The sequence below is a fragment of the Pseudophryne corroboree genome, unplaced genomic scaffold (assembly GCF_028390025.1).
Source record: "Pseudophryne corroboree isolate aPseCor3 unplaced genomic scaffold, aPseCor3.hap2 scaffold_368, whole genome shotgun sequence".
In the NCBI taxonomy this organism is placed as follows: Eukaryota; Metazoa; Chordata; class Amphibia; order Anura; family Myobatrachidae; genus Pseudophryne; species Pseudophryne corroboree.
Genome location: NW_026970020.1, coordinates 194,114 through 221,712, shown reverse-complemented (window position 1 = coordinate 221,712; position 27,599 = coordinate 194,114). Strand labels below are relative to the sequence as shown.

At 46.2% G+C, this 27,599-nt stretch overlaps 14 non-coding genes and 2 pseudogenes across 14 annotated transcripts; 15 read left to right on the top strand and 1 right to left on the bottom strand.

The window, feature by feature from the left end:
• Positions 1–10,374: 10,374 nt before the first annotated feature.
• On the bottom strand, positions 10,375–10,539 carry LOC135021243 (U1 spliceosomal RNA). Its single transcript, XR_010218520.1, has one exon. It is a non-coding gene; the product is annotated as a U1 spliceosomal RNA (small nuclear RNA).
• Positions 10,540–13,427: 2,888 nt separating this feature from the next.
• Positions 13,428–13,591, top strand: LOC135021180 (U1 spliceosomal RNA). The gene has a single exon (XR_010218475.1). It is a non-coding gene; the product is annotated as a U1 spliceosomal RNA (small nuclear RNA).
• A 152-nt stretch (positions 13,592–13,743) lies between these two features.
• Positions 13,744–13,906, top strand: LOC135021238 (U1 spliceosomal RNA). Its single transcript, XR_010218518.1, has one exon. It is a non-coding gene; the product is annotated as a U1 spliceosomal RNA (small nuclear RNA).
• A 671-nt stretch (positions 13,907–14,577) lies between these two features.
• Positions 14,578–14,741, top strand: LOC135021182 (U1 spliceosomal RNA). The gene has a single exon (XR_010218477.1). It is a non-coding gene; the product is annotated as a U1 spliceosomal RNA (small nuclear RNA).
• A 152-nt stretch (positions 14,742–14,893) lies between these two features.
• Positions 14,894–15,035, top strand: LOC135021241 (U1 spliceosomal RNA; annotated as a pseudogene).
• Positions 15,036–15,730: 695 nt separating this feature from the next.
• Positions 15,731–15,894, top strand: LOC135021187 (U1 spliceosomal RNA). The gene has a single exon (XR_010218482.1). It is a non-coding gene; the product is annotated as a U1 spliceosomal RNA (small nuclear RNA).
• Positions 15,895–16,046: 152 nt separating this feature from the next.
• LOC135021216 (U1 spliceosomal RNA) lies at positions 16,047–16,209 on the top strand. Its single transcript, XR_010218507.1, has one exon. It is a non-coding gene; the product is annotated as a U1 spliceosomal RNA (small nuclear RNA).
• A 671-nt stretch (positions 16,210–16,880) lies between these two features.
• On the top strand, positions 16,881–17,044 carry LOC135021191 (U1 spliceosomal RNA). Its single transcript, XR_010218485.1, has one exon. It is a non-coding gene; the product is annotated as a U1 spliceosomal RNA (small nuclear RNA).
• A 152-nt stretch (positions 17,045–17,196) lies between these two features.
• Positions 17,197–17,359, top strand: LOC135021232 (U1 spliceosomal RNA). Its single transcript, XR_010218516.1, has one exon. It is a non-coding gene; the product is annotated as a U1 spliceosomal RNA (small nuclear RNA).
• Positions 17,360–18,030: 671 nt separating this feature from the next.
• On the top strand, positions 18,031–18,194 carry LOC135021178 (U1 spliceosomal RNA). Its single transcript, XR_010218473.1, has one exon. It is a non-coding gene; the product is annotated as a U1 spliceosomal RNA (small nuclear RNA).
• Positions 18,195–18,346: 152 nt separating this feature from the next.
• LOC135021218 (U1 spliceosomal RNA) lies at positions 18,347–18,488 on the top strand (annotated as a pseudogene).
• Positions 18,489–19,183: 695 nt separating this feature from the next.
• Positions 19,184–19,347, top strand: LOC135021192 (U1 spliceosomal RNA). Its single transcript, XR_010218486.1, has one exon. It is a non-coding gene; the product is annotated as a U1 spliceosomal RNA (small nuclear RNA).
• A 152-nt stretch (positions 19,348–19,499) lies between these two features.
• Positions 19,500–19,662, top strand: LOC135021204 (U1 spliceosomal RNA). The gene has a single exon (XR_010218499.1). It is a non-coding gene; the product is annotated as a U1 spliceosomal RNA (small nuclear RNA).
• A 671-nt stretch (positions 19,663–20,333) lies between these two features.
• On the top strand, positions 20,334–20,497 carry LOC135021263 (U1 spliceosomal RNA). The gene has a single exon (XR_010218539.1). It is a non-coding gene; the product is annotated as a U1 spliceosomal RNA (small nuclear RNA).
• Positions 20,498–21,483: 986 nt separating this feature from the next.
• LOC135021258 (U1 spliceosomal RNA) lies at positions 21,484–21,647 on the top strand. Its single transcript, XR_010218534.1, has one exon. It is a non-coding gene; the product is annotated as a U1 spliceosomal RNA (small nuclear RNA).
• Positions 21,648–23,399: 1,752 nt separating this feature from the next.
• On the top strand, positions 23,400–23,473 carry TRNAS-ACU (transfer RNA serine (anticodon ACU)). Its single transcript has one exon. It is a non-coding gene; the product is annotated as a tRNA-Ser (tRNA).
• The last annotated feature ends 4,126 nt before the right edge of the window (positions 23,474–27,599 follow it).

Genomic DNA, 27,599 nt, shown 5'->3' with positions numbered 1-27,599 from the left:
ACCAAGCTCCTGCAAACCACACCACCAACTCCCTCAGTGTCAATTTCCTCCTTAGACAGGAAAGCCAATAGTCCTGCAGGCCATGTCACTGGCACGTCTGACGAGTCCTCTCCTGCCTGGGATTCCTCCGATGCATCCTTGAGTGTAACGCCTACTGCTGCTGGCGCTGCTGTTGTTGCTGCTGGGAGTCGATCGTCATCCCAGAGGGAAAGTCGGAAGACCACTTGTACTACTTCCAGTAGGCAATTGACTGTCCAACAGTCCTTTGCGAGGAAGATGAAATATCACAGCAGTCATCCTGCTGCAAAGCGGATAACTCAGGTCTTGTCAGCCTGGGTGGTGAGAAACGTGGTTCCGGTACCCATCGTTAATTCAGAGGCAACTAGAGACTTGATTGAGGTACTGTGTCCCCGGTACCAAATGCCATCTAGGTTCCATTTCTCTAGGCAGGCGATACCGAAAATGTATACAGACCTCAAAAAAGAGTCACCAGTGTCCTAAAAAATGCAGTTGTACCCAATGTCCACTAGTCCACATGTCCGTGGTTAAGTGGAGCAGGGCAGACTCAGGGCTATATGACTGTGACAGCCCACTGGGTAGATGTATTGCCTCCCGCAGCAAGAACAGCAGCGGCGGCACCAGTAGCAGCATCTCGCAAATGCCAACTCGTTCCTAGGCAGGCTACGCTTTGTATCACCGCTTTCCATAAGAGGCACACAGCTGACAACCTCTTACGGAAACTGAGGAACATCATCGCAGAATGGCTTACCCCAATTGGACTCTCCTGGGGATTTGTGACATCGGACAACGCCACCAATATTGTGCGTACATTACATCTGGGCAAATTCCAGCACGTCCCATGTTTTGCACATACATTGAATTTGGTGGTGCAGAATTATTTAAAAAATTACAGGGGCGTGCAAGAGATGCTGTCGGTGGCCCGAAGAATTGCGGGCCACTTTCTGCATTCAGCCACCGCGTGCCGAAGACTGGAGCACCACCAAACATTCCTGAACCTGCCCTGCCATCTTCTGAAGCAAGAGGTGGTAACGAGGTGGAATTCAACCCTCTATATGCTTCAGAGGATGGAGGAGCAGCAAAAGGCCATTCAAGCCTATACATCTACTCACGATATAGGCAAAGTAGGGGGAATGCACCTGACTCAAGCGCAGTGGAGAATGATTTCAACGTTGTGCAAGGTTCTGCAACCCTTTGAACTTGCCACACGTGAAGTCAGTTCAGACACTGCCAGCCTGAGTCAGGTCATTCCCCTCATCAGGCTTTTGCAGAAGAAGCTGGAGACATTGAAGGAGGAGCTAAAACAGAGCGATTCCGCTAGGCATGTGGGACTTGTGGATGGAGCCCTTAATTCGCTTAACCAGGATTCAATCTGTTGAAATCAGAGCAATACATTTTGGCCACCGTACTCGATCCTAGATTTAAAACCTACATTGTATCTCTCTTTCCGGCAGACACAAGTCTGCAGAGGTTCAAAGACCTGCTGGTGAGAAAATTGTCAAGTCAAGCGGAACGTGACCCGTCAACAGCTCCTCCTTCACATTCTCCCGCAACTGGGGGTGCGAGGAAAAGGCTAAGAATTCCGAGCCCACCCGCTGGCGGTGATGCAGGGCAGTCTGGAGTGAGTGCTGACATCTGGTCCGGACTGAAGGACCTGGCAACGATTACTGACATGTCGTCTACTGTCACTGCATATGATTCTGTCACCTTTGAAAGAATGGTGGAGGATTATATGAGTGACCGCATCCAGGTAGGCACGTCAGACAGTCCGTATGTATACTGGCCGGAAAAAGAGGCAATTTGGAGGCCCTTGGACAAACTTACTTTATTCTACCTAAGTTGCCCTCCCTCCAGTGTGTACTCCAAAAGAGTGTTTAGTGCAGCCGCTCACCTTGTCAGCAATCGGTGTACGAGCTTACTTCCAGAAAATGTGGAGAAGATGATGATCATCAAAATGAATTATAATCAATTCCTCCGTGGAGACATTCACCAGCAATTGCCTCCAGAAAGTACACAGGGATCTGAGATGGTGGATTCCAGTGGGGACGAATTAATAATCTGTGAGGAGGGCGATGTACACAGTGAAAGGGGTGAGGAATCGGAGGATGATGAGGTGGACATCTTGCCTCTGTAGAGCCAGTTTGTGCAAGGAGAGATTGATTGCTTCTTTTTTGGTGGGGGCCCAAACCACCCAGTCATTTCAGTCAGCCGTGTGGCAGACCCTGTTGCTGAAATGATGGGTTCGTCAATGTTTTTCTTTTCAATCTAAGCCCCTGCAGTTTTCTGTAAGAATCTGCTTCGCTATGATGATCAACAAGTCACAAGGGCAAACACTCAGGGCTGGAGGCGTAGATCTTAGGACCAGCTGCTACAAGCATGGCAAAGGTGTCACTATCATTGGTGACACCCAGAGAGGCAGCGAGGGAGATTGTAATGCAGTGCGCGCAGATAAGCAGCGCAATGGTAAAAAGGAGGCATGGTCTCATAGGTAGGGGTGTGGCCTGTTGGCCTGAATCTCCATTTTGTTGCTCCGGGTATCCCGGGGGTTGGGGGCTGCACCCGGGGACTAGTGTGTGAGTGGTGCTGGCTCCTGCACAGTGACAGAAACTGGGTGTTGCACGTAATGTCACAGTGAAACACCCATATTCTGTCACTGAAGAGGAGCCGGCACTTTGGTGTCACCCCCCTTGGCGGGTGACACTCGGGTGTGGGCCGCAACCCCATTGTGATGCCACTGACCCATGGAAAGCTTTACGTGGCTTACCCATGTGTTAGTAGCCCCAAGCATCTTTTGTGTTAGTCCCTGAAGAAAAACTTCAAATATTTACAAATAAATTTTGTAATCAATGGGCCTAATTCAGTAAGGATTGCAAATTCCGCTAAGTAACAGAATTTGCAATCCTTTGGTTCACATGCTGGGGCCACCCAGCATGCCGCCTCCCTTCTTGACCACGCTGAAATTGCAGTCGCAGTGCAGTTCAGCGTGATCATAAAAAATGGGTTAGCCTCCAGTTGGTGCAGACTGTATGTGTGCGCAGGAAGCCGCCACCATTTTTGTGATCGCAGCTGCTGCATGTGATGTCATGCAGCCGCTCTGACCACGCCTCCTGTTTCTCCGTTGCCGACCCCATTTTGAAGCCCTGCCCACGCACCGCTCCATCTCCGACTTAGAAACGGAGTGTTGCTGACCCCCCCCCCAGCACCGATTGACAGTTAGAGGCGATCGCATTATCTGCGGGGTGCCGCAGAAAATGCAGGCGCATGCGTATGCTCTTAGCAATTTTTGCAGTTAGATTGCTTATTGCGATTGCAATCCAACCTGAATCAGGCTCTATTACCTATCAGGAAAAAAACTGTGTTCCCTAATGCACACCGAGTGAATAATATTGCTATATAATAATGGTCAGATAATACGGAGATCTTAGTTGCGCATATCTGCAGATATAGGGTTAAGCCCCCAGGCCGATCGACAAGGCTTCTCCGTCACTGGGGGTCCCTAATACTAGGTATGGGCCCGGGGCGCAGGACCCCACAATGTCGGCACAGGTCGGCCACCCCAGGTCAGCACACAGGTGAAAATTAATAGGGGTTAATAAGAAGCACAGAAGTGCTGTGTAAGTGGTGTGATTAAAATAATATATACAAAGTGATAGGAAAAATAATAAGTGTTAATAAAGTGTTAGGGTGTGCCGACCTGCAGCAGCCCACCCATACCGACACAGGGGCCACTGCACCCCACACCCACCCAATAAATAATTACATATATATATCTGGGTTAAATTCCCAGTGTAAGGCCACATGGTAATGGCACCTACAGCATCTGAGAGCCAGCTTACCTGGGGATACCCCTGCCTTCCCCTATGGCACTACTAGAGTCAGCAATCCCTCCTAATGCTGACCCATTTGTGCCTCTCTATATACAATACACAAGGTGGAAAGCTGCTCAATCAGATTGTAATGTCACTCAGGTGCTAAAAGGGGAGGGGTAATTCTGTGTAGGAAAAAAACTGTGTTCCCTAATGCACACCGAGTGAATAATATTGCTATATAATAATGGTCAGATAATACGGAGATCTTAGTTGCGTATATCTGCAGATATAGGGTTAAGCCCCCAGGCCGATCGACAAGGCTTCTCCGTCACTGGGGGTCCCTAATACTAGGTATGGGCCCGGGGCGCAGGACCCCACAATGTCGGTACAGGTCGGCCACCCCAGGTCAGCACACAGGTGAAAATTAATAGGGGTTAATAAGAAGCACAGAAGTGCTATGTAAGTGGTGTGATTAAAATAATATATACAAAGTGATAGGAAAAATAATAAGTGTTAATAAAGTGTTAGGGTGTGCCGACCTGCAGCAGCCCACCCATACCGACACAGGGGCCACTGCACCCCACACCCACCCCATAAATAATTACATATATATATCTGGGTTAAATTCCCAGTGTAAGGCCACATGGTAATGGCACCTACAGCATCTGAGAGCCAGCTTACCTGGGGATACCCCTGGCTTCCCCTATGGCACTACTAGATTCAGCAATCCCTCCTAATGCTGACCCATTTGTGCCTCTCTATATACAATACACAAGGTGGAAAGCTGCTCAATCAGATTGTAATGTCACTCAGGTGCTAAAAGGGGAGGGGTAATTCTGTGTAGGAAAAAAACTGTGTTCCCTAATGCACACCGAGTGAATAATATTGCTATATAATAATGGTCAGAAAATACGGAGATCTTAGTTGCGTATATCTGCAGATATAGGGTTAAGCCCCCAGGCCGATCGACAAGGCTTCTCCGTCACTGGGGGTCCCTAATACTAGGTATGGGCCCGGGGCGCAGGACCCCACAATGTCGGCACAGGTCGGCCACCCCAGGTCAGCACACAGGTGAAAATTAATAGGGGTTAATAAGAAGCACAGAGGTGCTATGTAAGTGGTGTGATTAAAATAATATATACAAAGTGATAGGAAAAATAATAAGTGTTAATAAAGTGTTAGGGTGTGCCGACCTGCAGCAGCCCACCCATACCGACACAGGGGCCACTGCACCCCACACCCACCCCATAAATAATTACATATATATATCTGGGTTAAATTCCCAGTGTAAGGCCACATGGTAATGGCACCTACAGCATCTGAGAGCCAGCTTACCTGGGGATACCCCTGGCTTCCCCTATGGCACTACTAGAGTCAGCAATCCCTCCTAATGCTGACCCATTTGTGCCTCTCTATATACAATACACAAGGTGGAAAGCTGCTCAATCAGATTGTAATGTCACTCAGGTGCTAAAAGGGGAGGGGTAATTCTGTGTAGGAAAAAAACTGTGTTCCCTAATGCACACCGAGTGAATAATATTGCTATATAATAATGGTCAGATAATACGGAGATCTTAGTTGCGTATATCTGCAGATATAGGGTTAAGCCCCCAGGCCGATCGACAAGGCTTCTCCGTCACTGGGGGTCCCTAATACTAGGTATGGGCCCGGGGCGCAGGACCCCACAATGTCGGTACAGGTCGGCCACCCCAGGTCAGCACACAGGTGAAAATTAATAGGGGTTAATAAGAAGCACAGAAGTGCTATGTAAGTGGTGTGATTAAAATAATATATACAAAGTAATAGGAAAAATAATAAGTGTTAATAAAGTGTTAGGGTGTGCCGACCTGCAGCAGCCCACCCATACCGACACAGGGGCCACTGCACCCCACACCCACCCCATAAATAATTACATATATATATCTGGGTTAAATTCCCAGTGTAAGGCCACATGGTAATGGCACCTACAGCATCTGAGAGCCAGCTTACCTGGGGATACCCCTGGCTTCCCCTATGGTACTACTAGAGTCAGCAATCCCTCCTAATGCTGACCCATTTGTGCCTCTCTATATACAATACACAAGGTGGAAAGCTGCTCAATCAGATTGTAATGTCACTCAGGTGCTAAAAGGGGAGGGGTAATTCTGTGTAGGAAAAAAACTGTGTTCTCTAATGCACACCGAGTGAATAATATTGCTATATAATAATGGTCAGATAATACGGAGATCTTAGTTGTGTATATCTGCAGATATAGGGTTAAGCCCCCAGGCCGATCGACAAGGCTTCTCCATCACTGGGGGTCCCTAATACTAGTTATGGGCCCGGGGCGCAGGACCCCACAATGTCGGCACAGGTCGGCCACCCCAGGTCAGCACACAGGTGAAAATTAATAGGGGTTAATAAGAAGCACAGAAGTGCTGTGTAAGTGGTGTGATTAAAATAATATATACAAAGTGATAGGAAAAATAATAAGTGTTAATAAAGTGTTAGGGTGTGCCGACCTGCAGCAGCCCACCCATACCGACACAGGGGCCACTGCACCCCACACCCACCCCATAAATAATTACATATATATATCTGGGTTAAATTCCCAGTGTAAGGCCACATGGTAATGGCACCTACAGCATCTGAGAGCCAGCTTACCTGGGGATACCCCTGCCTTCCCCTATGGCACTACTAGAGTCAGCAATCCCTCCTAATGCTGACCCATTTGTGCCTCTCTATATACAATACACAAGGTGGAAAGCTGCTCAATCAGATTGTAATGTCACTCAGGTGCTAAAAGGGGAGGGGTAATTCTGTGTAGGAAAAAAACTGTGTTCCCTAATGCACACCGAGTGAATAATATTGCTATATAATAATGGTCAGATAATACGGAGATCTTAGTTGCGTATATCTGCAGATATAGGGTTAAGCCCCCAGGCCGATCGACAAGGCTTCTCCGTCACTGGGGGTCCCTAATACTAGGTATGGGCCCGGGGCGCAGGACCCCACAATGTCGGTACAGGTCGGCCACCCCAGGTCAGCACACAGGTGAAAATTAATAGGGGTTAATAAGAAGCACAGAAGTGCTATGTAAGTGGTGTGATTAAAATAATATATACAAAGTGATAGGAAAAATAATAAGTGTTAATAAAGTGTTAGGGTGTGCCGACCTGCAGCAGCCCACCCATACCGACACAGGGGCCACTGCACCCCACACCCACCCCATAAATAATTACATATATATATCTGGGTTAAATTCCCAGTGTAAGGCCACATGGTAATGGCACCTACAGCATCTGAGAGCCAGCTTACCTGGGGATACCCCTGCCTTCCCCTATGGCACTACTAGAGTCAGCAATCCCTCCTAATGCTGACCCATTTGTGCCTCTCTATATACAATACACAAGGTGGAAAGCTGCTCAATCAGATTGTAATGTCACTCAGGTGCTAAAAGGGGAGGGGTAATTCTGTGTAGGAAAAAAACTGTGTTCCCTAATGCACACCGAGTGAATAATATTGCTATATAATAATGGTCAGATAATACGGAGATCTTAGTTGCGTATATCTGCAGATATAGGGTTAAGCCCCCAGGCCGATCGACAAGGCTTCTCCGTCACTGGGGGTCCCTAATACTAGGTATGGGCCCGGGGCGCAGGACCCCACAATGTCGGCACAGGTCGGCCACCCCAGGTCAGCACACAGGTGAAAATTAATAGGGGTTAATAAGAAGCACAGAAGTGCTATGTAAGTGGTGTGATTAAAATAATATATACAAAGTGATAGGAAAAATAATAAGTGTTAATAAAGTGTTAGGGTGTGCCGACCTGCAGCAGCCCACCCATACCGACACAGGGGCCACTGCACCCCACACCCACCCCATAAATAATTACATATATATATCTGGGTTAAATTCCCAGTGTAAGGCCACATGGTAATGGCACCTACAGCATCTGAGAGCCAGCTTACCTGGGGATACCCCTGCCTTCCCCTATGGCACTACTAGAGTCAGCAATCCCTCCTAATGCTGACCCATTTGTGCCTCTCTATATACAATACACAAGGTGGAAAGCTGCTCAATCAGATTGTAATGTCACTCAGGTGCTAAAAGGGGAGGGGTAATTCTGTGTAGGAAAAAAACTGTGTTCCCTAATGCACACCGAGTGAATAATATTGCTATATAATAATGGTCAGATAATACGGAGATCTTAGTTGCGTATATCTGCAGATATAGGGTTAAGCCCCCAGGCCGATCGACAAGGCTTCTCCGTCACTGGGGGTCCCTAATACTAGGTATGGGCCCGGGGCGCAGGACCCCACAATGTCGGCACAGGTCGGCCACCCCAGGTCAGCACACAGGTGAAAATTAATAGGGGTTAATAAGAAGCACAGAAGTGCTATGTAAGTGGTGTGATTAAAATAATATATACAAAGTGATAGGAAAAATAATAAGTGTTAATAAAGTGTTAGGGTGTGCCGACCTGCAGCAGCCCACCCATACCGACACAGGGGCCACTGCACCCCACACCCACCCCATAAATAATTACATATATATATCTGGGTTAAATTCCCAGTGTAAGGCCACATGGTAATGGCACCTACAGCATCTGAGAGCCAGCTTACCTGGGGATACCCCTGCCTTCCCCTATGGCACTACTAGAGTCAGCAATCCCTCCTAATGCTGACCCATTTGTGCCTCTCTATATACAATACACAAGGTGGAAAGCTGCTCAATCAGATTGTAATGTCACTCAGGTGCTAAAAGGGGAGGGGTAATTCTGTGTAGGAAAAAAACTGTGTTCCCTAATGCACACCGAGTGAATAATATTGCTATATAATAATGGTCAGATAATACGTAGATCTTAGTTGCGTATATCTGCAGATATAGGGTTAAGCCCCCAGGCCGATCGACAAGGCTTCTCCGTCACTGGGGGTCCCTAATACTAGGTATGGGCCCGGGGCGCAGGACCCCACAATGTCGGCACAGGTCGGCCACCCCAGGTCAGCACACAGGTGAAAATTAATAGGGGTTAATAAGAAGCACAGAAGTGCTATGTAAGTGGTGTGATTAAAATAATATATACAAAGTGATAGGAAAAATAATAAGTGTTAATAAAGTGTTAGGGTGTGCCGACCTGCAGCAGCCCACCCATACCGACACAGGGGCCACTGCACCCCACACCCACCACATAAATAATTACATATATATATCTGGGTTAAATTCCCAGTGTAAGGCCACATGGTAATGGCACCTACAGCATCTGAGAGCTAGCTTACCTGGGGATACCCCTGGAGGGCAGTGTGTGTGTGACTGACCTTAGGAAGAAACCGGAGCCTCCGCTGCAGTGACCCAGCAACCAGGGCACGGGAGTATACTGCGCCGCTGGGAGTGATGGAGCTGCAGTAAAGATGTCTGTTAGACCTAGCCTGCTGCAGCCCTTGTAGATTCTTATAAAAAAAGTTCTTCTTTTCTTGTCAAAATTAATAGCTAAGAATAGGCTGCCTGAGGCAGCCCCCTGTTAAGTGGCCTGCTACTGAAGGCACCAACTACAAACTGAGCTCCCTGTTCATGGAAGCGAGGTTATAGAGGAGGGGGCGCTGAGCATCTTGGGAACAGTCAAAAGCTTTGAGCCTGTTGGTGCCTCAGATCAAGATCCTACTCTACACCCCAATGTGAATCCTTGTGGAGTCCAGTGTACCCCACAGAAGAAATGAATGTGTCACACCCATTGGCAGCAACATTAGAATAGCTGCTGATGGGCACAATTGAGAAAGGAAGGGGGGAAAACATTTGAATCCAGCACATATATGTAATTTGAATATGTAATTTGTACCTTCCTACTTTAAAATGTAATGGATGAACCTCACCCTGTGAGAACTATCTTCATGATCAAGAGATCTCATACGCAAGAAAAGCATGTGTTGAGATAGGGCTGTGGAGGGCGGCTGCTCGGGCACACCCCCGTCAAGTTGAGGAGATTCAACTGAGGAAGCACAAGAAAACTCTTGTCTGGGGACAACAACTACAGGGAGACCACATATTTTCAGATAAACATGAGAGGGCGGAAGGCTGCCTAATACTGAAGCACCCACAAACATCAATCCATATGCAACAACTAGTGCAAGCATTCCTGGGGAAAGGTCTGCAGCAGACGGATTTGCATACGGTGATGTCATCCAAGCAGTAGGCCAAAGTTGGCTGGAACCCTCATCTGCATATGAAAAGAGAAAAGTTCGCATTGAACACCCCCACCCTCCTTCGGTGTGGGGCTCATGTTGGCCATGCCCCTGCCCCTGAAGCATTCAAGCTGATTTCTTGCAGCAGCTGGGCACTGTAACAGCTCCAGAGCTGCTCTGTAAGGCAAGTAAAAGGGCGTGGGCCCTGCAGCACTACCTGTAGTTCGCATTGTGCGTTGGAAGGCACAAAGTAAGCAGACGGGAGAAGTCAGGATAGTGCGCAAGGGCATAGAAGGGAGGGGCTCAAGAAAAGAGAAGTGGAAACAGACAGCAAACTAGGCTGGAGAGAGACCTGAGACAAAGAGATCTGAATTAAACCAGAGCCAACCAGGGGAAAGCACAAATGCAGTCCCCCCCCTACCACAAATTATGCAGTCGAGTTTCCCACATTTGGGGAAATCACAGAGGTCAGCATACCCAGAATGCAATGAATGAACCTCACCCTGGGAAAACAATCTTCATGACCATGGTATCACCTATGCAAAATAAGTATGATTTGAGATAGGGCTGGGGAGGGCCGCTGCTCAGGCACACCTCCGTCAAGTAAAGGAGATTCAACTGAGGCAGCACAAGGGAACTCTCATCTGGGGACAACAACTGCAGGGAGAACACATTTTCAGACGAATGTGGGAGGGCAGAAGGCTGCCTAATACTGAAGCACCCCCCAAACAACAAACCAAATGCAACAGCTAGTGCAAGCATTCCTGGGGGAAGGCCTGCAGCAGATGGATTCGCATATGGTGATGTCATCCAAGCAATGGGCATAGTTGGCTGCAACCCTCGTCTGCATATGAAAAGAGAAAATGGTCACGCAGGGCATGGCGGCCTTTGTGGGGTTGCGCTTGGATGACCCCTAGATCGCTTTATACACCCCCATCAGTGTGGGGCTCATGTTGGCCATGCCCAAGCCCCTGAAGCATTCAAGCTGATTTCTTGCAGCAGCTGGACCCAGTAACAGCTCCAGAGTTGCTCTACAAGACAAGTAAAAGGGTGTGAGCCCTGCAGCACCACCTGTAGTTTGCATACACACATATATAGGACAGCATCTCTTATATGCCCCAGGGGCAATAAAATAGTAGCCTTATCTAGGGTATCCGTCCATGCCGCTACAGCACTACACACCCAGGCCGACGCAATTGCCGGTCTGAGTAAGGTACCTGAATGTGTATAAATGGACTTCAGGGTAATCTCCTGTTTGCGGTCAGCAGACTCTTTGAGGGAAGCCGTATCCTGGGACGGGAGGGCTACCTTCTTGGATAAGCGTGTTAATGCTTTGTCCACCCAAGGGGAGGATTCCCATCGTAACCTATCCGTTGATGGGAAAGGATACGCCATAAGAATCCTTTTGGAAATCTGCAGGGGATTCCCAAGCTTTTTCACATAACTCGTTTAGCTCGTGTGAGGGGGGAAAGGTTACCTCAGGCTTCTTTACCTTGTACATATGTACCCTCTTGTCAGGGATAGGGGGCTCCTCTGTGATGTGCAAAACATTTTTTATTGCCATAATCATATATCAAATGTATTTTGCCAATTTTGGCTGTAACTTTGCATCATCGTAATCGACAATGGAGTCAGAATCCGTGTCGGTATCTGTGTCAACAATCTGGATAGTGGGCGCTTATGAGACCCTGACAGTCCCTGCGACATAGGATCAGGCATGGGTTGAGACCCTGACTGTCGCAAAGCTTCAGCCTTGTCTAATCTTTTGTGCAATGAGTTTACACTAGCATTTAAAACATTCCACATATCCATCCAGTCAGGTGTCGGCGGAGACACCACGTTCATTTGCTCCCGCTCCTCTCTAATATAGCCTTCTTCCTCAGACATGTCGACACACGCGTACCGACACACCACACACACAGGGAATACTATTACTGAAGACATTTCCCCCACAAGGCCCTTTGGAGAGACAGAGAGAGAGTATGCCAGCACATACCCCAGCGCTATATAACCCAGGAATAGCACAGTAACTTAATGTTTGCACAGTAGCGCTGCTGTATGTAATTTGCGCCGAATTATGTGCCCCCCCCCCTCTCTTTTCAACCCTCTTGTCTACCGTGGTATAAGCAGGGGAGAGTCCGGGGAGCTTCCTCTCAGCGGTGCTGTGGAGAAAAAATGGCGCTGGTGATTGCTGAGGGAGAAGCCCCGCCCCCTCGGCGGCGGGCTTCTGTCCCGTTTAAACTGTACAATTGGCGGGGGCTCATACATATATACAGTGCCCAGCTGTATATATGTTATATTTTTGCCAAAAAGAGGTTTATATTGCAGCCCAGGGCGCCCCCCCTGCGCCCTGCACCCTTACAGTGACCGGAGTATGTGAGGTGTATGGGAGCAATGTCGCACAGCTGCAGTGCTGTGCGTTACCTCAATGAAGATCATGAAGTCCTCTGCCGCCTCTGAAGTCTTCTTTTCTTCTCATACTCACCCGGCTTCTATCTTCCGGCTCTGCGAGGGGGACGGACGGCGAGGGTGAGATCCTGCGTACCAATCCCTTTGGAGCTAATCCCTTTGGAGCTAATGGTGTCCAGTAGCTTAAGAAGCAGGACCTTGCAACTCGGAGAGTAGGGCTGCTTCTCCCCCCTCAGTCCCTCGATGCAGGGAGTCTGTTGCCAGCAGTGCTCCCTGAAAATTAAAAACCTAGCAAAATACTTTCTGTCAGAAAGCTCAGGAGAGCTCCTGAAAAGCACCCAGTCTCCACTGGGCACAGTATCAAACTGAGGTATGGAGGAGGGGCATAGAGGGAGGAGCCAGTGCACACCCAGAACTAAAGTCTTTCTTAAAGTGCCCATGTCTCCTGCGGAGCCCGTCTATCCCCATGGTCCTTACGGAGTCCCAAGAATCCTCTAGGACGTTAGAGAAAATAGGATTTTAATACCTACCGGTAAATCCTTTTCTCTTAGTCCGTAGAGGATGCTGGGCACCCGTCCCAGTGCGTACTGTGTCTGCAGTTATTAAATGGCCCTTAACTCCAGAACATTTATGTGGAGACAACTTTCCCGACTTGACCATCTTCCTTGGACGTTTTCCCCCTGTGTGACTGCTCCCCAGCCTCGGAGGGCTGCATCCATGGTCCCTAGGATCCAGTCCTGGATCCCGAACCTTCGCCCCTCTAGGAGGTGAGAACTGTGCAGCCACCAATGGAGTGAGATTCTGGTCTTGGAAGACAGGATTATCCTCCGGTGCGTGTGTAGGTGGGATCCGGACCACTTGTCCAACAGGTCCCACTGGAACAGTAAAGCCACGCCCATCCCAACGAAGCCACACACCCTATTTTGCGGCGCGCGCACATTTATCCCTTTAATAGTGCCAATTGTGGGGAGCGCCAAAGAATTTTTTGGCTTGGGGGAGAAAAATTTCTAGTTACGCCACTGATCCCAAATCATACTTATTTTGCATAGGAGATACCATGGTCATGAAGATTGTTCTCCCAGGGTGAGGTTCATTCATTGCATTCTGGGTATGCTGACCCCTGTAATTTCCCCAAATGTGGGAAACTCGACTGCATTATTTGTGGTAGTGGGGGACTGTGTTTGTGCTTTCCTCTGGTCAGCTCTGGTAAAAGTCAGATTTCTTTGTCTCAGATTTTCCTCTAGCCTTGTTCTTCTTTCGAGAGTTCCCTTGTGCTGCCTCAGTTGTATCTCCTTCACTTGACAGGGGGGTGCCCGAGCAGCGACCCTCCCCAGCTCTAGCCCAACTCCTATTTACCTGCTAGGTGAGATACTATGATCATGAAGGTGCTTCTCCCAGGGCAAGGCTCACCCATTTCACTCTGGGTGTGCTGCTCCTGCGATTTCTCCAAATGTGGGAAACTTGACTTCATAATTTGTGTTTCCCCTGGTCGGCTCTCGTATAATTCAGATCTCTTTGTCTCAGGTCTCTCTCCAGCCTAGTTTGCTGTCTGTTTCCACTTCTCTTTTCTTGAGCCGCTCCCTTCTATGCCCTTGCGCACTATCCTGACTTCTCCCGTCTGCTTAATTTGTGCCTTCCAACGCACAATGCAAACTACAGGTAGTGCTGCAGGGCCCACACCCTTTTATTTGCCTTACAGAGCAGCTCTGGAGCTGTTACAGTGCCCAGCTGCTGCAAGAAATCAGCTTGAATGCTTCAGGGGCTGGGGCATAGCCAACATGAGCCCCACACAGAAGGAGGGTGGAGGTGTTTAATGCGAACTAGGGGTCATCCAAGCACCGCAAAAGGCCGCCATGCCCTGCATGCCCCTTTTCTCTTTTCATATGCAGACGAGGGTTGAAGCCAACTTTGACTCACTGCTTGGATGACATCACCATATGCAAATCCATCTGCTGCAGGCCTTCCCCCAGGAATGCTTGCACTAGTTGTTGCATTTGGTTTGTTGTTTGGGGGTGCTTCAGATTTAGGCAGCCTTCTGCCCTCCCATGTTCATCTGAAAATATGTGTTCTCCCTGCTGTTGTTGTCCCCAGATGAGAGTTCCCTTGTGCTGCCTCAGTTGAATCTCCTTTACTTGACAGAGATGTGCCTGAGCAGCGGCCCTCCCCAGCCCTATCCCAAATCATACTTATTTTGCATAGGAGATGCCATGGTCATGAAGATTGTTCTCCCAGGGTGAGGTTCATTCATTGCATTCTGGGTATGCTGACCCCTATGATTTCCCCAAATGTGGGAAACTCAACTGCATTATTTGTCGTAGTGGAGGACTGTGTTTGTGCTTTCCTCTGGTCAGCTCTGGTAAAAGTCAGATTTCTTTGTCTCAGATCTTCCTCTAGCCTTGTTCTTCTTTCAAGAGTTCCCTTGTGCTTCCTCAGTTGGATTTCCTTCACTTGACAGGGGGGTGCCCGAGCAGCGACCCTCCCCAGATCTAGCCCAACTCCTACTTACCTGCCAGGTGAGATACTATGATCATGAAGTTGCTTCTCCCAGGGCAAGGCTCACCCATTGCACTCTTGGTGTGCTGCTCCTGCGATTTCCGCAAATGTGGGAAACTTGACTGCATAATTTGTGTTTCCCCTGGTCGGCTCTCATATAATTCAGATCTCTTTGTCTCAGGTCTCTCTCCAGCCTAGTTTGCTGTCTGTTTCCACTTCTTTTTTCTTGAGCCCCTCCCTTCTATACCCTTGTGCACTATCCTGACTTCTCCTCCCGTCTGCTTACTTTGTGCCTTACAATGCACAATGCGAACTACAGGTAGTGCTGCAGGGCCCACACCCTTTTACTTGCCTTACAGAGCAGCTCTGGAGCTGTTACAGTGCCCAGCTGCTGCAAGAAATCAGCTTGAATGCTTCAGGGGCTGGGGCATAGCCAACATGAGCCCCACACCGAAGGAGGGTGGGGGTGTTTAATGCGAACTAGGGGTCATCCAAGCGCCTCAAAAGGCCGCCATGCCCTGCATACCCCTTTTCTCTTTTCATATGCAGATGAGGGTTCCAGACAACTTTGGCCCACTGCTTGGATGACATCACCGTATGCAAATCCGTCTTCTGCAGACCTTCCCCCAGGAATGCTTGTACTAGTTGTTGCATTTGGTTTGTTGTTTGGGGGTGCTTCAATATTAGGCAGCCTTCTGCCCTCCCATGTTCATCTGAAAATATGTGTTCTCCCTGCAGTTGTTGTCCCCAGATGAGAGTTCCCTTGTGCTGCCTCAGTTGAATCTCCTTTACTTGACAGAGATGTGCCTGAGCAGCGGCCCTCCCCAGCCCTATCCCAAATCATACTTATTTTGCATAGGAGATGCCATGGTCATGAAGATTGTTCTCCCAGGGTGAGGTTCATTCATTGCATTCTGGGTATGCTGACCCCTGTGATTTCCCCAGTTGTGGGAAACTCGACTGCATTATTTGTGGTAGTGGGGGACTGTGTTTGTGCTTTCCTCTGGTCAGCTCTGGTAAAAGTCAGATTTCTTTGTCTCAGATCTTGCTGTAGCCTTGTTCTTCTTTCGAGAGTTCCCTTGTGCTGCCTCAGTTGGATCTCCTTCACTTGACAGGGGGGTGCCCGAGCAGCGACCCTCCCCAGCTCTAGCCCAACTCCTACTTACCTGCCAGGTGAGATACTATGATCAGGAAGGTGCTTCTCCCAAGGCAAGGCTCACCCATTGCACTCTGGGTGTGCTGCTCCTGTGATTTCCCAAAATGTGGGACACTTGACTGCATAATTTGTGTTTCCTCTGGTCGGCTCTCGTATAATTCAGATCTCTTTGCATCAGGTCTCTCTCCAGCCTAGTTTGCTGTCTGTTTCCACTTCTCTTTTCTTGAGCCGTTCCCTTTTATGCCCTTGCGCACTATACTGACTTCTCCCGTCTGCTTACTTTGTGCCTTGCAACGCACAATGCGAACTACAGGTAGTGCTGCAGGTCCCACAACCTTTTATTTGCCTTACAGAGCAGCTCTGGAGCTGTTACAGAGCCCAGCTTCTGCAAGAAATCAGCTTGAATGCTTCAGGGGCTGGGGCATAGCCAACATGAGCCCCACACCGAAGGAGGGTGGAGGTGTTTAATGTGAACTAGGGGTCATCCAAGCGCCGCAAAAGGCCGCCATGCCCTGCATACCCCTTTTCTCTTTTCATATATAGATGAGGGTTCCAGACAACTTTGGCCCACTGCTTGGATGACATCACCGTATGCAAATCCGTCTTCTGCAGACCTTCCCCCAGGAATGCTTGTACTAGTTGTTGCATTTGGTTTGTTGTTTGGGGGTGCTTCAGTATTAGGCAGCCTTCTGCCCTCCCATGTTCATCTGAAAATATGTGTTCTCCCTGCAGTTGTTGTCCCCAGATGAGAGTTCCCTTGTGCTGCCTCAGTTGAATCTCCTTTACTTGACAGAGATGTGCCTGAGCAGCGGCCCTCCCCAGCCCTATCCCAAATCATACTTATTTTGCATAGGAGATACCATGGTCATGAAGATTGATCTCCCAGGGTGAGGTTCATTCATTGCATTCTGGGTATGCTGACCCCTATGATTTCCCCAAATGTGGGAAACTCGACTGCATTATTTGTGGTAGTGGGGGACTGTGTTTGTTCTTTCCTCTGGTCAGCTCTGGTAACAGTCAGATTTCTTTGTCTCAGATCTTCCTCTAGCCTTGTTCTTCTTTCGAGAGTTTCCTTGTGCTGCCTCAGTTGTATCTCCTTCACTTGACAGGGGGGTGCCCGAGCAGCGACCCTCCCCAGCTCTAGCCCAACTCCTACTTACCTGCTAGGTGAGATACTATGATCATGAAGGTGCTTCTCCCAGGGCAAGGCTCACCCATTTCACTCTGGGTGTGCTGCTCCTGCGATTTCTCCAAATGTGGGAAACTTGACTGCATAATTTGTGTTTCCCCTGGTCGGCTCTCGTATAATTCAGATCTCTTTGTCTCAGGTCTCTCTCCAGCCTAGTTTGCTGTCTGTTTCCACTTCTCTTTTCTTGAGCCGCTCCCTTCTATGCCCTTGCGCACTATCCTGACTTCTCCCGTCTGCTTACTTTGTGCCTTCCAACGCACAATGCAAACTACAGGTAGTGCTGCAGGGCCCACACCCTTTTACTTGCCTTACAGAGCAGCTCTGGAGCTGTTACAGTGCCCAGCTGCTGCAAGAAATCAGCTTGAATGCTTCAGGGGCTGGGGCATAGCCAACATGAGCCCCACACCGAAGGAGGGTGGAGGTGTTTAATGCGAACTAGGGGTCATCCAAGCGCCGCAAAAGGCCGCCATGCCCTGCATGCCCCTTTTCTCTTTTCATATGCAGACGAGGGTTGAAGCCAACTTTGACTCACTGCTTGGATGACATCACCATATGCAAATCCATCTGCTGCAGGCATTCCCCCAGGAATGCTTGCACTAGTTGTTGCATTTGGTTTGTTGTTTGGGGGTGCTTCAGTATTAGGCAGCCTTCTGCCCTCCCATGTTCATCTGAAAATATGTGTTCTCCCTGCAGTTGTTGTCCCCAGATGAGAGTTCCCTTGTGCTGCCTCAGTTGAATCTCCTTTACTTGACAGAGATGTGCCTGAGCAGCGGCCCTCCCCAGCCCTATCCCAAATCATACTTATTTTGCATAGGAGATGCCATGGTCATGAAGATTGTTCTCCCAGGGTGAGGTTCATTCATTGCATTCTGGGTATGCTGACCCCTGTGATTTCCCCAATTGTGGGAAACTCGACTGCATTATTTGTGGTAGTGGGGGACTGTGTTTGTGCTTTCCTCTGGTCAGCTCTGGTAAAAGTCAGATTTCTTTGTCTCAGATATTCCTCTAGCCTTGTTCTTCTTTCGAGAGTTCCCTTGTGCTGCCTCAGTTGGATCTCCTTCACTTGACAGGGGGGTGCCCGAGCAGCGACCCTCCCCAGCTCTAGCCCAACTCCTACTTACCTGCCAGGTGAGATACTATGATCAGGAAGGTGCTTCTCCCGGGGCAAGGCTCACCCATTGCACTCTGGGTGTGCTGCCCCTACGATTTCCCCAAATGTGGAAAACTTGACTGCATAATTTGTGTTTCCCCTGGTCGGCTCTCATATAATTCAGATCTCTTTGTCTCAGGTCTCTCTCCAGCCTAGTTTGCTGTCTGTTTCCACTTCTTTTTTCTTGAGCCCCTCCCTTCAATACCCTTGTGCACTATAATGACTTCTCCTCCCGTCTGCTTACTTTGTGTCTTACAATGCACAATGCAAACTACAGGTAGTGCTGCAGGGCCCACACCCTTTTACTTGCCTTACAGAGAAGCTCTGGAGCTGTTACAGTGCCCAGCTGCTGCAAGAAATCAGCTTGAATGCTTCAGGGGCTGGGGCATGGCCAACATGAGCCCCACACCGAAGGAGGGTGGGGGTGTTTAATGCGAACTAGGGATCATCCAAGCGCCGCAAAAGGCCGCCATGCCCTGCATACCCCTTTTCTCTTTTCATATGCAGATGAGGGTTCCAGCCAATTTTGGCCCACTGCTTGGATGACATCACCGTATGCAAATCCGTCTTCTGCAGACCTTCCCCCAGGAATGCTTCTACTAGTTGTTGCTTTTGGTTTGTTGTTTGGGGGTGCTTCAGTATTAGGCAGCCTTCTGCCCTCCCATGTTCATCTGAAAATATGTGTTCTCCCTGCAGTTGTTGTCCCCAGATGAGAGTTCCCTTGTGCTGCCTCAATTGAATCTCCTTTACTTGACTGAGATGTGCCTGAGCAGCGGCCCTCCCCAGCCCTATCCAAAAACATACTTATTTTGCATAGGAGATACCATGGTCATGAAGATTGCTCTCCCAGGGTGAGGTTCATTCATTGCATTCTGGGAATGCTGACCCCTGTGATTTCCCCAAATGTGGGAAACTCGACTGCATTATTTGTGGTAGTGGGGGACTGTGTTTGTTCTTTCCTCTGGTCAGCTCTGGTAAAAGTCAGATTTCTTTGTCTCAGATCTTCCTCTAGCCTTGTTCTTCATTCGAGAGTTCCCTTGTGCTGCCTCAGTTGGATCTCCTTCACTTGACAGGGGGGTGCCCGAGCAGCAACCCTCCCCAGCTGTAGCCCATCTCCTACTTACCTGCCAGGTGAGATACTATGATCAGGAAGGTGCTTCTCCCAGGGCAAGGCTCACCCATTGCACTCTGGGTGTGCTGCTCCTGCGATTTCCCCAAATGTGGGAAACTTGACTGCATAATTTGTGTTTCCCCTGGTCGGCTCTCGTATAATTCAGATCTCTTTGTCTCAGGTCTCTCTCCAGACTAGTTTGCTGTCTGTTTCCACTTCTCTTTTCTTGAGCCGCTCCCTTCTATGCCCTTGCGCACTATCCTGACTTCTCCTGTCTGCTTAATTTGTGCCTTCCAACGCACAATGCGAACTACAGGTAGTGCTGCAGGGCCCACACCCTTTTACTCGCCTTACAGAGCAGCTCTGGAGCTGTTACAGTGCCCAGCTGCTGCAAGAAATCAGCTTGAATGCTTCAGGGGCTGGGGCATAGCCAACATGAGCCCCACACCGAAGGAGGGTGGAGATGTTTAATGCGAACTAGGGGTCATCCAAGCGCCGCAAAAGGCCGCCATGCCCTGCACGCCCCTTTTCTCTTTTCATATGCAGACGAGGGTTGAAGCCAACTTTGACACACTGCTTGGATGACATCACCATATGCAAATCCATCTGCTGCAGGCCTTCCCCCAGGAATGCTTGCACTAGTTGTTGCATTTGGTTTGTTGTTTGGGGGTGCTTCAGTATTAGGCAGCCTTCTGCCCTCCCATGTTCATCTGAAAATATGTGTTCTCCCTGGAGTTGTTGTCCCCAGATGAGAGTTCCCTTGTGTTGCCTCAGTTGAATCTTCTTTACTTGACAGAGATGTGCCTGAGCAGCGGCCCTCCCCAGCCCTATCCCAAATCATACTTATTTTGCATAGGAGATACCATGGTCATGAAGATTGTTCTCCCAGGGTGAGGTTCATTCATTGCATTCTGGGTATGCTGACCCCTGTGATTTCCCCAAATGAGGGAAACTCGACTGCATTATTTGTGGTAGTGGGGGACTGTGTTTGTGCTTTCCTCTGGTCAGCTCTGGTAAAAGTCAGATTTCTTTGTCTCAGATTTTCCTCTAGCCTTGTTCTTCTTTCGAGAGTTCCCTTGTGCTGCCTCAGTTGGATCTCCTTCACTTGACAGGGGGGTGCCCGAGCAGCGACCCTCCCCAGCTCTAGCCCAACTCCTACTTAAATGCCAGGTGAGATACTATGATCATGAAGTTGCTTCTCCCAGGGCAAGGCTCACCCATTGCACTCTCGGTGTGCTGCTACTGTGATTTCCCCAAATGTCTGAAAGTTGACTGCATAATTTGTGTTTCCCCTGGTCGGCTCTCGTATAATTGAGATCTCTTTGTCTCAGGTCTCTCTCCAGCCTAGTTTGCTGTCTGTTTCCACTTCTCTTTTCTTGAGCCGCTCCCTTCTATGCCCTTGCGCACTATCCTGACTTCTCCCGTATGCTTAATTTGTGCCTTGCAACGCACAATGCGAACTACAGGTAGTGCTGCAGGGCCCACACCCTTTTACTTGCCTTACAGAGCAGCTCTGGAGCTGTTACAGTGCCCAGCTGCTGCAAGAAATCAGCTTGAATGCTTCAGGGGCTGGGGCATAGCCAACATGAGCCCCACACTGAAGGAGGGTGGGGGTGTTTAATGCGAACTAGGGGTCATCCAAGCGCCGCAAAAGGCCGCCATGCCCTGCATACCCCTTTTCTCTTTTCATATGCAGACGGGTGTTCCAGCCAACTTTGGCCCACTGCTTGGATGACATCACCGTATGCAAATCCGTCTTCTGCAGACCTTCCCCCAGGAATGCTTGCACTAGTTGTTGCATTTGGTTTGTTGTTTGGGGGTGCTTCAGTATTAGGCAGCCTTCTGCCCTCCCATGTTCATCTGAAAATATGTGTTTTCCCTGCAGTTGTTGTCCCCAGATGAGAGTTCCCTTGTGCTGCCTCAGTTGAATCTCCTTTACTTGACAGAGATGTGCCTGAGCAGCGGCCCTCCCCAGCCCTATCTCAAATCATACTTATTTTGCACAGGAGATACCATGGTCATGAAGATTGTTCTCCCAGGGTGAGGTTCATTCATTGCATTCTGGGTATGCTGACCCCTGTGATTTCCCCAAATGTGGGAAACTCGACTGCATTATTTGTGGTAGTGGGGGACTGTGTTTGTGCTTTCCTCTGGTCAGCTCTGGTAAAAGTCAGATTTCTTTGTCTCAGATCTTCCTCTAGCCTTGTTCTTCTTTCAAGAGTTCCTTTGTGCTGCCTCAGTTGGATCTCCTTCACTTGACAGGGGGGTGCCCGAGCAGCGACCCTCCCCAGCTCTAGCCCAACTCATACTTACCTGCCAGGTGAGATACTATTAAGTGGATTTTTGAAAGAAAACAATACTGTCAATATACTATTAAAACAAATTAAAATGGTAGAAGTTATTGTACTTTAAGTAAAAATAAAAGAGCTAAAATATCAATCCCAGTTTTGGATTACTTTAATTAACAAAAAAAATGCATATAGCAGAGGATAGTTTCAATCTGCCTACCTCTGGGTTATAGGCCCAGCATGCTTCCATTGCAGTACTCTGCTGCACATGTAAGTGCAAGAGATCCTGAAGCACTCACTCATCATGGGAAAGTACCAATGTGTTTCTTCATTGGTTGATTTAAGAAAATTCTTACAAAAACTCTCCAGATTATTGACTTTTGAAAGTTTTTCTAGGAAACGTTCTAGATGAATGCTTATTAGCCTTTGTCAGTATGTACATTTTGCAAAGTGTCTCCGTGGCGCAATCGGTTAGTGTGTTTGGCTATTAACCAAAAGGTTTGTGGTTCAATCCCAAGCAGGGACGTAATTGACCTTGTTATCAGATTTTGGTGATCTTTAAGTAGACAAGTCAAAATTTCAAACCCCCTCTTATGGTGTAGGGTACCTGGCCTTCTCTGATGTAATCAGAGTTAGATTTGATTAAGTGATTTTATAAAAAAACAGATAGGAAGTACAATTTAGCAGTGGGTTGCAGAGAAAAAGAAAAATGCTGGCAGAAAAATCCAATTGAGTGATTAAACAGCTCTTCATTTTCTGGCTTTATTTTTATGCTAACAAATTTGTTCTCTGAAAAGGGTCCACAAAGCCAAGTCTCTGATTAACACCTTTGTAGGGATGGTTTTTCACCTATTACTAAATTAAACTTGCTTCATTGGAAAGGCAGCAAGATGCATCCTCATTTCAATGTCTACTGAAATAATACAGGTTGACACCAGGAAACATTAACGCCACTGCATCCTTGCTGCTTTCTCATGTGGAAGTCTGTTTAATGTGAAAACAAGGTGATATCTAATTAGCACACAGGTAAGGAATTAAGAAAATATTTAAGGGTGAAGATGTTTCTCACAAAATCGTTGCCCCAATGCATCATTGAAATTCAAGCTGGAAAGATGATTTTAATATATCACTTGTACATGTTGTATTGCTCTTCTGGTGACAATGTAGTTTGTTTTTGTCAATTACCATTTTAATAATAGGGTAAAGAAAATTAAGTGGATTTTTGAAAGAAAACAATACTGTCAATATACTATTAAAACAAATTAAAATGGTAAAAGTTATTGTACTTTAAGCAAAAATAAAAGAGCTAAAATATCAATCCCAGTTTTGGATTACTTTAATTAAAAAAAAAATGCATATAGCACAGGATAGTTGCAATCTGCCTACCTCTGGGTTATGGGCCCAACATGCTTCCATTGCAGTACTCTGCTGCACATGTAAGTGCAAGAGATCCTGAAGCACTCACTCATCATGGGAAAGTACCAAGGTGTTTCTTCGTTGGTTGATCTAAGAAATATCTTACAAAAACTCTCCAGATTATTGACTTTTTAAAGTTTTTCTAGGAAACGTTCTAGATGAATGCTTATTAGCCTTTGTCAGTAAGCACTTTTGCAAAGTGTCTCTGTGGCGCAATCAGTTAGTGTGTTTGGCTACTAACCAAAAGGTTGGTGGTTCAATCCCACCCAGGGACGTAATTGACCTTGTTATCAGGTTTTGGTGATCTTTAAGTAGACAAGTCAAAATTTCAACCTTCCTCTTATGATGTAGGTTACCTGGCCTTCTCTGATGTAATCAGAGTTAGATTTGATTAAGTGATTTTATAAAAAACAGCTAGGAAGCACAATTTAGCAGTGGGTTGCAGAAAAAAAAATATGCTGGCAGAAAAATCCAATTGAGTGATTAAACAGCTCTTCATTTTCTGGCTTTATTTTTATGCTAACAAATTTGTTCTCTGAAAAGTGTCCACAAAGCCAAGTCTCTGATTAACACCTTTGTAGGGATGGTTTTTCACCTATTACTAAATTAAACTTGCTTCATTGGAAAGGCAGCAAGATGCATCCTCATTTCAATGTCTACTGAAATAATACGGGTTGACACCAGGAAACATTAACGCCACTGCATCCTTGCTGCTTTCTCATGTGGAAGTCTGTTTAATGTGAAAACAAGGTGATATCTAATTAGCACACAGGTAAGGAATTAAGAAAATCTTTATTTAAGGGTGAAGATGTTTCTCACAAAATCGTTGCCCCAATGCATCATTGAAATTCAAGCTGGAAAGATGATTTTAATATATCACTTGTACATTTTGTATTGCTCTTCTGGTGACAATGTAGTTTGTTTTTGTCAATTACCATTTTAATAATAGGGTAAAGAAAATTAAGTGGATTTTTGAAAGAAAACAATACTGTCAATATACTATTAAAACAAATTAAAATGGTAAAAGTTATTGTACTTTAAGTAAAAATAAAAGAGCTAAAATATCAATCCCAGTTTTGGATTACTTTAATTAACAAAAAAAAATGCATATAGCAGAGGATAGTTTCAATCTGCCTACCTCTGGGTTATGGGCCCAGCATGCTTCCATTGCAGTACTCTGCTGCACATGTAAGTGCAAGAGATCCTGAAGCACTCACTCATCATGGGAAAGTACCAATGTGTTTCTTCGTTGGTTGATTTAAGAAAATTCTTACAAAAACTCTCCAGATTATTGACTTTTTAAAGTTTTTCTAGGAAACGTTTTAGATGAATGCTTATTAGCCTTTGTCAGTACGTACTTTTTGCAAAGTGTCTCTGTGGCGCAATTGGTTAGTGTGTTCGGCTATTAACCAAAAGGTTGGTGGTTCAATCCCACCCAGGGACTTAATTGACCTTGTTATCAGATTTTGGTGATCTTTAAGTAGACAAGTCAAAATTTCAAACCCCCTCTTATGGTGTAGGGTACCTGGCCTTCTCTGATGTAATCAGAGTTAGATTTGATTACGTGATTTTATAAAAAAAACAGATAGGAAGTACAATTTAGCAGTGGGTTGCAGAGAAAAAGAAAAATGCTGGCAGAAAAATCCTATTGAGTGATTAAACAGCTCTTCATTTTCTGGCTTTATTTTTATGCTAACAAATTTGTTCTCTGAAAAGTGTCCACAAAGCCAAGTCTCTGATTAACACCTTTGTAGGGATGGTTTTTCACCTATTACTAAATTAAACTTGCTTCATTGGAAAGGCAGCAAGATGCATCCTCATTTCAATGTCTACTGAAATAATACAGGTTGACACCAGGAAACATTAACGCCACTGCATCCTTGCTGCTTTCTCATGTGGAAGTCTGTTTAATGTGAAAACAAGGTGATATCTAATTAGCACACAGGTAAGGAATTAAGAAAATATTTAAGGGTGAAGATGTTTCTCACAAAATCGTTGCCCCAATGCATCATTGAAATTCAAGCTGGAAAGATGATTTTAATATATCACTTGTACATTTTGTATTGCTCTTCTGGTGACAATGTAGTTTGTTTTTGTCAATTACCATTTTAATAATAGGGTAAAGAAAATTAAGTGGGTTTTTGAAAGAAAACAATACTGTCAATATACTATTAAAACAAATTAAAATGGTAAAAGTTATTGTACTTTAAGTAAAAATAAAAGAGCTAAAATATCAATCCCAGTTTTGGATTACTTTAATTAACAAAAAAAATGCATATAGCAGAGGATAGTTTCAATCTGCCTACCTCTGGGTTATAGGCCCAGCATGCTTCCATTGCTGTACTCTGCTGCACATGTAAGTGCAAGAGATCCTGAAGCACTCACTCATCATGGGAAAGTACCAATATGTTTCTTCGTTGGTTGATTTAAGAAACATCTTACAAAAACTCTCCAGATTATTGACTTTTTAAAGTTTTTCTAGGAAACGTTCTAGATGAATGCTTATTAGCCTTTGTCAGTATGTGCTTTTTGCAAAGTGTCTCTGTGGCGCAATCGGTTAGTGTGTTCGGTTATTAACCAAAAGGTTGGTGGTTCAATCCCACCCAGGGACGTAATTGACCTTGTTATCAGATTTTGGTGATCTTTAAGTAGACAAGTCAAAGTTTCAAACCCCCTCTTATGGTGTAGGGTACCTGGCCTTCTCTGATGTAATCAGAGTTAGATTTGATTAAGTGATTTTATAAAAAAACAGATAGGAAGTACAATTTAGCAGTGGGTTGCAGAGAAAAAGAAAAATGCTGGCAGAAAAATCCAATTGAGTGATTAAACAGCTCTTCATTTTCTGGCTTTATTTTTATGCTAACAAATTTGTTCTCTGAAAAGTGTCCACAAAGCCAAGTCACTGATTAACACCTTTGTAGGGATGGTTTTTCACCTATTACTAAATTAAACTTGCTTAATTGGAAAGGCAGCAAGATGCATCCTCATTTCAATGTCTACTGAAATAATACAGGTTGACACCAGGAAACATTAACGCCACTGCATCCTTGCTGCTTTCTCATGTGGAAGTCTGTTTAATGTGAAAACAAGGTGATATCTAATTAGCACACAGGTAAGGAATTAAGAAAATATTTAAGGGTGAAGATGTTTCTCACAAAATCGTTGCCCCAATGCATCATTGAAATTCAAGCTGGAAAGATGATTTTAATATATCACTTGTATATTTTGTATTGCTCTTCTGGTGACAATGTAGTTTGTTTTTGTCAATTACCATTTTAATAATAGGGTAAAGAAAATGAAGTGGATTTTTGAAAGAAAACAATACTGTCAATATACTATTAAAACAAATTAAAATGGTAAAAGTTATTGTACTTTAAGTAAAAATAAAAGAGACAAAATATCAATCCCAGTTTTGGATTACTTTAATTAACAAAAAAAAAATGCATATAGCAGAGGATAGTTTCAATCTGCATACCTCTGGGTTATGGGCCCAGCATGCTTCCATTGCAGTACTCTGCTGCACATGTAAGTGCAAGAGATCCTGAAGCACTCACTCATCATGGGAAAGTACCAATGTGTTTCTTCGTTGGTTGATGGAAGAAACATCTTACAAAAACTCTCCAGATTATTGACTTTTTAAAGTTTTTCTAGGAAACATTTTAGATGAATGCTTATTAGCCTTTGTCAGTATGGACTTTTGCAAAGTGTCTCTGTGGCGCAATCAGTTAGTATGTACGGCTATTAACCATAAGGTTGGTGGTTCAATCCCACCCAGGGACCTAATTGACCTTGTTATCAGATTTTGGTGATCTTTAAGTAGACAAGTCAAAATTTCAAACCCCCTGTTATGGTGTAGGGTACCTGGCCTTCTCTGATGTAATCAGAGTTAGATTTGATTCAGTGATTTTATAAAAACAGCTAGGAAGCACAATTTAGCAGTGGGTTGCAGAGAAAAAAAATATGCTGGCAGAAAAATCCAATTGAGTGATTAAACAGCTCTTCATTTTCTGGCTTTATTTTTATGCTAACAAATTTGTTCTCTGAAAAGTGTCCACAAATCCAAGTCTCTGATTAACACCTTTGTAAGGATGGTTTTTCACCTATTACTAAATTAAACTTGCTTCATTGGAAAGGCAGCAAGATGCATCCTCATTTCAATGGTAAGTCAACCTTCTTGCCCTATGTTCCCTCTCAACGGATGAAGACGCATCATTATCTACCGCAGTCATTTTGGCCCAATAGATATGCAAGAAGTTAAGATTCCCCTTTCTTTGCAGGTAGAGGAAGGAAAAGGAAGAGGTCTGTAGCCTCTTCAAGATCGCAGGACCAGAGATTGTCCTCTGCTTCTGCCAAATCCACTGCATGACACTGGGGCTTTCTTGCAGGAGCCCACACCAGTGG